An 8813-nucleotide genomic window follows, 5' to 3' on the forward strand; every position below is an offset into this window, starting at 1 on the left:
CCTTTTCCTTCTTGCAGCGCTATGAATTTCAACACATTTCAGCTCTATAGAACTGTGTCCAATGATGATGGTGATGATAATGGCAGTGGGGTGGGGGGAGGTTGAGTGATGGTGGTGATAGCAATGGTAGCAATGGTGGTAGTGGTGGTGGTGGTGGTGGTTTGTGGTTGCGATTGTGGGTGATGTTTGGCTCTGATGATATATGGAAATGTTTTGTGTCTGATGTGTTTATGAAATTAAAAATTTGTTTCTTGACAGTAAAAGAGAGAGAGAGAGAGAGAGAGAGAGAGAGAGAGAGAGAGAGAGAGAGAGAGAGAGAGAGAGAGAGAGAGAGAAAGAAAGAAAGAAAGAAAGGCAGAAATAAGAGAGAGAGAAAGGCAGAGATAAGAGAGTTACTGTGGTGGAGGACATGGAAAGAATATTAAATATATGTAGAGGGAGACCTTCATAGTAAAGACCACCATATTGCAAACATTCAGAGAAGGCATCTGTTCTGAAAATTGGGTAACTCAGTATCTTGATATCTCAATGAGTTCTCTCCTACTATAGCAATGTATGAGTCACTTGTTTAAGGGGGCCTTGTAAATGTCATAAGTATTGCCACTCTTCCTCTGATAAAGCCATATATTTTGGATTGGATTGGATTGGGTTGGATTGGGTTGGACTGGGTTCTCCATGTTCAGTCCACCATAGGACAAGGGCCTCAACATATTTTCTGTATCAACCAAGGTGTGAAGGTATAAGCTGTGAATTTGAGCTTGAGATCATACTGGTCTGATGAGCCTACTTTGCCTCACTGGTTGAAATTGCTTGGTAGGGAGGTGCAGGTTTTATACTCATACCTAGGAATAGTTGAGTCAATTACATTGACCCTAATGCTCAACTGGTACTTATTCTATTAACCCTGAAAAGATGAAAGTAAAGTTGGCCTCGGCAGGATTTGAACTCAGAATGTTAAGGTTGACAAAATATCACTAAGCATTTCACCTGTCATGCTAACTATTCCGCTGGCTTGTCATACATAAATAAGTAAAAAACAAAATGGTTTTGAAGTTGTATTGTTTAACCCTTGGCCATCAGTGCTGTGAAAACAAGAAATCCAACCACATCGAACTGTCTTTTTAGGGTTCACATTTTTTAATGTTTTGAGTGAGATGTGGTTTACTATGTGGAGGCAGCTCCATGATTACTTTTTTACTCTTTTACTTGTTTCACTCATTTGACTGTGGCCATGCTGGAGCACCACCTTTAGTCGAGGAAATTGACCCCAGGACTTATTCTTTGTAAGCTTAGTACTTATTTTATCGGTCTCTTTTGCCGAACCGCTAAGTTACGGGGACGTAAACACACCAGCATCGGTTGTCAAGCGATGTTGGGGGACAAACACAGACACACAAACATACACACACACACACACATATATATATACATATATATGACGGGCTTCTTTCAGTTTCTGTCTACCAAATCCACTCACAAGGCTTTGGTCAGCCTGAGGCTATAGTAGAAGACACTTGCCCAAGGTGCCATGTAGTGAGACTGAACCCAGAACCATGTGGTTGGTAAGCAAGCTACTTACCAGAAGAATTTTAAGATACTAGATTTTTAAGGTTAGTTTAAGCTGTCTGATACTTTTTGGCTGTGCTTCTCAGTGAGACACAAAATCCATGACCTGACTTGCTTTGAGATTACTTGCTCTGGTAAATAAAATTCTACTTGAGTTGTGGCAGTGAAGATAATGGTGTGTCAAGATATAACTTGTCTAATTGGATCTGTTTGAAATGGATATATCAGCTTATGTTAATAAAATTTATAAAAGAAATTAGTATACTGAGAGCAAAAACCAGGTATTTTGGACTGAGACTTTCTTCAAATGTACTTTAATTTATGAATTTTAAGATCTTACTTTTCTTCATCTACAAAACCAATTTTTTGATAAAGTGATCCTTAGTTTTGTTTTCCATGTTAAATTTAAGTTCTTTTTTTGTAAAAAAGTTACACTGTGTCTAGGTGTGTTGTAAGAGGTGACTAAAAGATATGACCACTGGAAGGGCATCTGGCTGTAAAATATTGCCTTAAAAACAGTAACTATAATGATATCGTGGGGTTTGCAAAAGGAATCCCTGTTTCAGCAGACAAAATGGCCTTAACCCTTTTGATACCAACCTGGCTGAAACAACCTCCAGCTCTGTAGTATAAATGTCTTGTTTTCATAAGTTTTGAATTAAAATCTTCCACCAAACCTTAGTCACAATTTATGTTCCTAATTAGCTTAATGATAATTAAGTTATTTTTACTAAATTCTTTGTTATATTTAAAATTAATTGAAAGAAACACAGAGCATCTCAAAATAAAGGCGGTAACGAAAGGGTTAAAATGTCTGTAAGAGAACTAAAGGGCACTGTTTGATGATGATTTAAGGAAGGTGAATGACAGAGAATTAAAGGTTGAGAGGAGCAGTGGGTGGAGGAATTTTAGAAATACAAAAAAAATATAGACTGGATGCTGGATGTTTATATTCAAATCTTACTACTGTAAACAAGGATCTGACTTACCTTCCCCAAAGCATGGAAATTAAGTTTGGGAGATCAATTCTTAATTTTTTTAAATTGTCTCCCCTTCCTGTTTTGTGTGTGTGTATAAAAATTGTTGTTTATTATAGGCCACAGTCAAATGATTGAAACAAGTAAAAGATTATATATATATATATATACGGAGTGGTTGGCGTTAGGAAGGGCATCCAGCTGTAGAAACTCTGCCAAATCAGATTGGAGCCTGGTGTAGCCATCTGGTTCATCAGTCCTCAGTCAAATCGTCCAACCCATGCTAGCATGGAAAGCGGTCGTTAAACGATGATGATGATGATGATATATGTATATATATATATATATATATATATAAAGATTGTTAATTATCACTAGGTTTTTGTGTTCTTTTTCCAGCTAAGAAGAAAATTTCAATTAAGAACAACATTCATTGCACAGGTCTTGTGAAGATGTTAATAGGCCCAGGCCAGATTGGAAATGCAGGCTGCATTTCAAGCAGCCTGCATTTCCAATACATACAACTTATGTGTGGGTTACTAGTTTATACATGTGTGTATAGTGTACCTACCTGAAAGTTACAGAACAGAATAAATGTGCAAGAATGATTTATGGAAACTAATTTTTTTTTTATCAAAGACCTTCTTTGCTTGTAATAGGGAGTGTAGACCCAACCAGATTCATAAGCTCAAACAAACTAACCCCCTCCTTTATGTTCAAGCCTGTTTGTACATCACCCCTGACAAAACAGATTCCTTTCCTACTTTATTGTTGATTTTGTTGTTGTTTAGCCACTTGTCAGCTCTATACTAAATTTATGAGAAGGTGGCCGTTGCCAGTACCGCCTGACTAGCCTTCGTGCGGGTGACACGTAAAAGCACCCACCACACTCTCTGAGTGGTTGGCGTTAGGAAGGGCATCCAGCAGTAGAAACTCTGCCAAATCAGATTGGAGCCTGGTGTGCCATCCGGTTTCACCAGTCCTCAGTCAAATCGTCCAACCCATGCTAGCATGGAAAGCGGACGTTAAACGATGATGATGATGATGATGATGATGATGATGATGATGATGATGATGATGATGATGATGATGATGATGATGATGATAAGAGTGTGATGGAGAATTTAGAACTGTGATTCTCAACCATTTTTTGCCTCTGGACCTCCTTTGATTCCTGTTTTACTCAGGTGGACTCCCATTTTAGAAAAAGAAAATCCTATTATATTTTTATAATTAAATATTATTAGGAATTGTAAAAAATGCTCACACATATATGCTCGCAAAGTTGAAATGCTGCTTGATTTTTTTGTTCACCGTAGAACTTCCATCATCCCACTACCTAGTTTGCCATCACCCCTTCCTTACTTATTCATCTATTACCCCTTCCATTCTCATTCATATGTTGTGATGGAGAAATACACAATAGTATTATTATAGTAGATATTACTGTGACAAGAAGAGGAGACAAAAGGGATTGAATAATTTAGAAAATAAATAAATATAACAGAGGCAGTATTTAAGAAGATGAAAGGGAAGATATAGAAAGGGTGAGAGAGAAAGAGAGGTGATATGGCAGATTAAAAGATTATTATTAAGTTTTAGTTTGGCCTTGATTGTGCAAATTAGTGATCAAAATCATTCCAACTGGGACCATCTTAAAAAAAAAGTAAAGGTCACCTTCTCGAGTCATACTGACTCATAAGGGTCATTTTCCTGGCGTATATATTCCCCTCCTAGATGGGATGCTTGTCTATCGCAGGATTACTAATTTTTGCCAGCTAAGTGGACCAGAGCAACATAAGATGAAGTGTTTTGCTCCAGAACACAATGCATCACCTGGTCCAGGAATTGAAACCACAATCTTATGATCGTGAATCCAACACCCTAACCACTAAGCCACATGCCTCCACTGGGACCATCTTAGGCATAATGTTTCTAGTGGAGGACTTCCATTACCCAGTGAATCTTTTTTTTTTTTGTTTCTTTTTAAATGTTTCACAGGGTATGATTGAAGGAAAATCTTGCTGCTATTTCTAAGACAAATTGAGAGATTTGACCTCATAAATGCATTTTCATTGTCTTGAAAATAAAGTTATTGAAAGAAGTGTGTTGAAAAGATAGATATGAACTGATAGCCACACATGGTTATTTTGCTCCAGTGCAGAGATGCTGTAGAAGGGTACAAATATTCACTGCTGGGAATTGTACAACAGTTAAGTGTTAGGTCTTTATCTTTCGTTGATAAGCTCAGTCATATAGTCCCATGGTTCCAAAAAAAGTTTGTAAAAGACTGGCACATCTAGGGGGAGAATTATCTCTCATTTGATTAATACTGTAACAAAGTATGATAGGCACCAGTACTCTGTGACACCTGATCTTGGCAATGGTTAATGAAAAGGAAAAGAAAGAAAGAAAGAAAAACAAATATTCTTGTAAATTGCTTTTTTTTTCCATAAATTTTCTTTCCATTTTATGTAAATTTCCTAAGGGGAAGTCGAAATATTTATCTATTTATATTTGTTAAAAAGGAAAAAATGTCAAAATAATTTTCCTGAATAATGCTTGTTTTTTTAATTTTATTGAAATATTAATCCAAAGTAAATCAAACTGACAGATATTTTTGCCCTGACTGACTTCAACATTGCTTATTCTATAGCAGTGTCCTTTAAACTTCATCATACATATTCCTACCAAAATTTTGAATCAGCAATTTTCAATTATTTTTCTGCTTCCCTCCTCTCTCCAAAATGTTTTATATATATATATATATATATATATACACACACACACACGCATACATATATATTATATTTTTAGAGAATTATTTTATTTAATATGAAGTAAATCCGATTTATTTCTAAACTGTACCTATTATTTTATTCACATAAAATACACACACATCATTATCGTCATCATCAATATTTTTACATCTTGTTTTCCATGGTAGTATCGGCTAGGCATGATTTATTGAGGCAGATTTTCTATGTTAGGATGCTCTTCCTGTCTACAACCATTACTTGTTTTACTAGTTATGTTATTTTTTTTTTATTCTACTGGTCCTTGCATGTCAAAGCTGCTGAAACTGCTGAACCACATGAGTCTGCTGAAGAATGTAAACAATGTCAGTTTTTTGCTCGAATGGGGTTAATGGAAATATTTAGAATCAACATTGATACACGCATGCACATCAGGTTTCCACAGTTTCTGCTTGTCAGTTTCACTCACAGGGTATTGGTCAGCTGAGACTATTATAGAAGATACTTGCACAAGGTGGTTACTTAACCCCAAACCATCTGGTTATGAAATGAATTTTAGAACCATACACACACACATGTGCACACACGCATGCACACACACCCACACATGTGTATATGTGTTTGTATGCTTGTGTGCATATCTGTTCACATTTGTGCTTGCTTCTCTGAAAATTGCAATCTCTGAGTAGTGGTGTTGCCAGTTCTCTCATCAACAAATCTACATGCTTTGTGCTTTCAAAGCCACTCTGATTTCAAACTCCCCCTTGGGAGTTGATAAAACAAACAGCCCTATATATTAGAGTCAAACTGAAATTATGTCACTGTTTCAGAACTCTTTGAGATTATTTGTGTGTGGGTTTAATATTCCGGTCTACTGAGTACATGGTTTTGAATGAAATTTTACTGCTCCATCTATTGTATTGCACTCTTGAGAAAGGTACTTAACTCTTCTTGTAGTTTACTTGATGGACACCTTAAAACAGTGGCTTGAGGCACATCTGTAAAATTCCACTCTCTACATCATGATTGAGTAATTAGCAATGGAAAGGGCATCCAACTGCATAAAGAACTGCTTCATCAAATATCCTGCCTCTCATGTGAGCGTACACAACTGTTGTAAAATGGCTGCAGGAAAACAAAATTCAGTATAGTAATTATGACTAACAACATAAAACCTGTGACAAAACAGCTCAGGAAAGCATTCTGTATGCTAAATACACATGTTGTAGATTTCACATGTAATATTGAAAGACTTAAGCTGAATGAAAAATTTATCTTAACTATAGACAATGCATTTAGGAGTGGATCTTGTCTTTAAAGCTGACTGGTGACTAATTAGATTGAAACATGACAGTTACTCTCACAGCTGGCTTTAGAGACAAGATGCATTCTGAACTTCTGCACTATCTGTATGTGGGTCACCTGATATTATTAGAATTACCTCCCTTGTTTGTTGATTTTTAGATTTTAACCCACTCCTGACAGAATGAGTTTTGGTCTACTAATTACAAGGATTATCTTAGTTAATCAAAGTTTTACAAATCAATATATTACGTATGTGAATTATTCTATAGCATGCTTACAAATTAAGAAGGTGGTGCTCCCAGCATGGCTAAAACAAACTAAACAACTGTTTTACAACGCAATAGAATGCAGATTTATTTTGATGGTGTACATGGTTAGTTTTTCTACGAGATGGCTATAGAATATTTGAGCAGGTAAATTGCAATACTGGTCCTTATTTTATTGTTGCAGAAGAATGAAAGACCAAATTGATGCCAGGCAGCATTTGAAATTAAAATTTAGAAGGTCAAAGTTAAACACCGTAAGCCATTTAATTTGGTATTTTACTGCTTGTTAGATATTGATTTCTGGTTACATAATGGTTGGAAAAGGGTTATATGTGATTCAGTTGTTTCTCCTTCTTTCTCAACATGTAACTATGACTGTATTTACTTGAGTATTATACAGTCTCAAATAATTTAACTTTATTTTCTATTTTCTGAGTCTGTAAGAAGGGGCATGCCCAAGACATTTGCAAGCCCACCAAGTCTGGTGAGGTTGATGATCTCTTGAGATGTGAGCAACGAGAAGATTCCAGTGGAGCAATGTGCTGGGATGGAGTTTGGTAAAGTAGTTAGTTCAAGGCTAGGGAGTGGAGTTGAGGAAATGTAACAAGAGTAATGAAAAGTGTAGGGACAAATAAGTTGGAGATGCCTGAGTGGAGAAGGCACAAGACCAGGTTGCTCCAAAGAACAGAAGCCACTATAGACCCACCTCCCCATACATTTTGTAACTAAAAATCAATAATATATTTTATCTTTGGTGCCAAATAAAAAATCACCCAGTACACTATGTAGAGTGATTGGTGTTATGGAATGCATCCATCTGTAGAAACCATGCCAAAGCAAACAATCATGCTTGGCACAGTCTTCTGACTTGTCAGCTTCTGTCAAACTGTCCAACCCATGCCAGCATGAAAAACAGATGTTAAATAAAGCAGATGATTTTGATGATGATGATGAGTTATAATGCTACTCAACAATTGTGATGCTGATGTTTTATGTTAAATGTCTTGCATTATGCAAATATAAATATGGTCTTCTATTGGCCATTGAGGGATTTAAATTCAGAACATAAAGTAATGTAAATTGAATAAGAACCAAGCACTTCATCCAACTCTTCATTGTTTCCTCTCCTGCATTGCCCTTAATATCAAAGTTAACAGAAATATTTGATTCCTTGACATCAAGATGTTAATTAGTAATAAAGCCACAAATTTGTGAGGTCAGTGCTTTGACTCCAGTTCATGACAGGTATTTATTTTGTGTGACCCTGATAACACGATATTTGAATTCATAATAGAGAGAGAGAGAGAGAGGGAGGGAGAGAGAGAGAGTGGGTGACATAGATAGATAGATAGATAGATAAATTGATAGATAGATAGAGAGAGAAAGAATTGAATACTGAAAATCATTTAGTCTGGTTCTTGACTGGTTCTGTCACTCAACTTTTTCAGTGACATAAAAATATGAACATTTAGTTTTTAATGTCTTCAGTATCAATCTGTGTGTGTGTGTGTATTTATATGTGTGTGTCTATATTTACATAATCATATATATCTATATGTACATACACACATTTATATATGCATTCACATATTTACACACATACACACTCGCATCCAAACACATTTATCATCATTTTCATGTCCACTTTTCCATGCTTGCGTAGGTGAAAAGAGAGTACGTTCGGGCAGTTTTTCTATAGCCAGATGCCCTTCCTGTTGCCAACCGCCAGTCTATCAATCTAGTGAATAACAAACAGTCTAGACATGTTTACATGGAGAACCAGAAAAAAAAAAAAATGACACTTAATCAACTTACCTTTTGTTTACAAAGATTGTGCAACATGTCACAACGTATCAAGAAACCTGAATGTACTTTTGTGGTGGACTGCAAAGAAATGAGTGTTAGTGATGCCATTGTTTACAATCAACTTATGAACACATGTG

General features: G+C 36.1%; 1 protein-coding gene across 1 annotated transcript in view; it reads left to right on the forward strand.

The window, feature by feature from the left end:
* LOC106870687 (EKC/KEOPS complex subunit Lage3) overlaps positions 1–8813 on the forward strand; it is a 219895-nt gene that overhangs the window by 133861 nt on the left and 77221 nt on the right. The window lies entirely within an intron of this gene.

Source organism: Octopus bimaculoides, chromosome 1 (genome assembly GCF_001194135.2).
Source record: "Octopus bimaculoides isolate UCB-OBI-ISO-001 chromosome 1, ASM119413v2, whole genome shotgun sequence".
NCBI classification, from domain to species: Eukaryota; Metazoa; Mollusca; class Cephalopoda; order Octopoda; family Octopodidae; genus Octopus; species Octopus bimaculoides.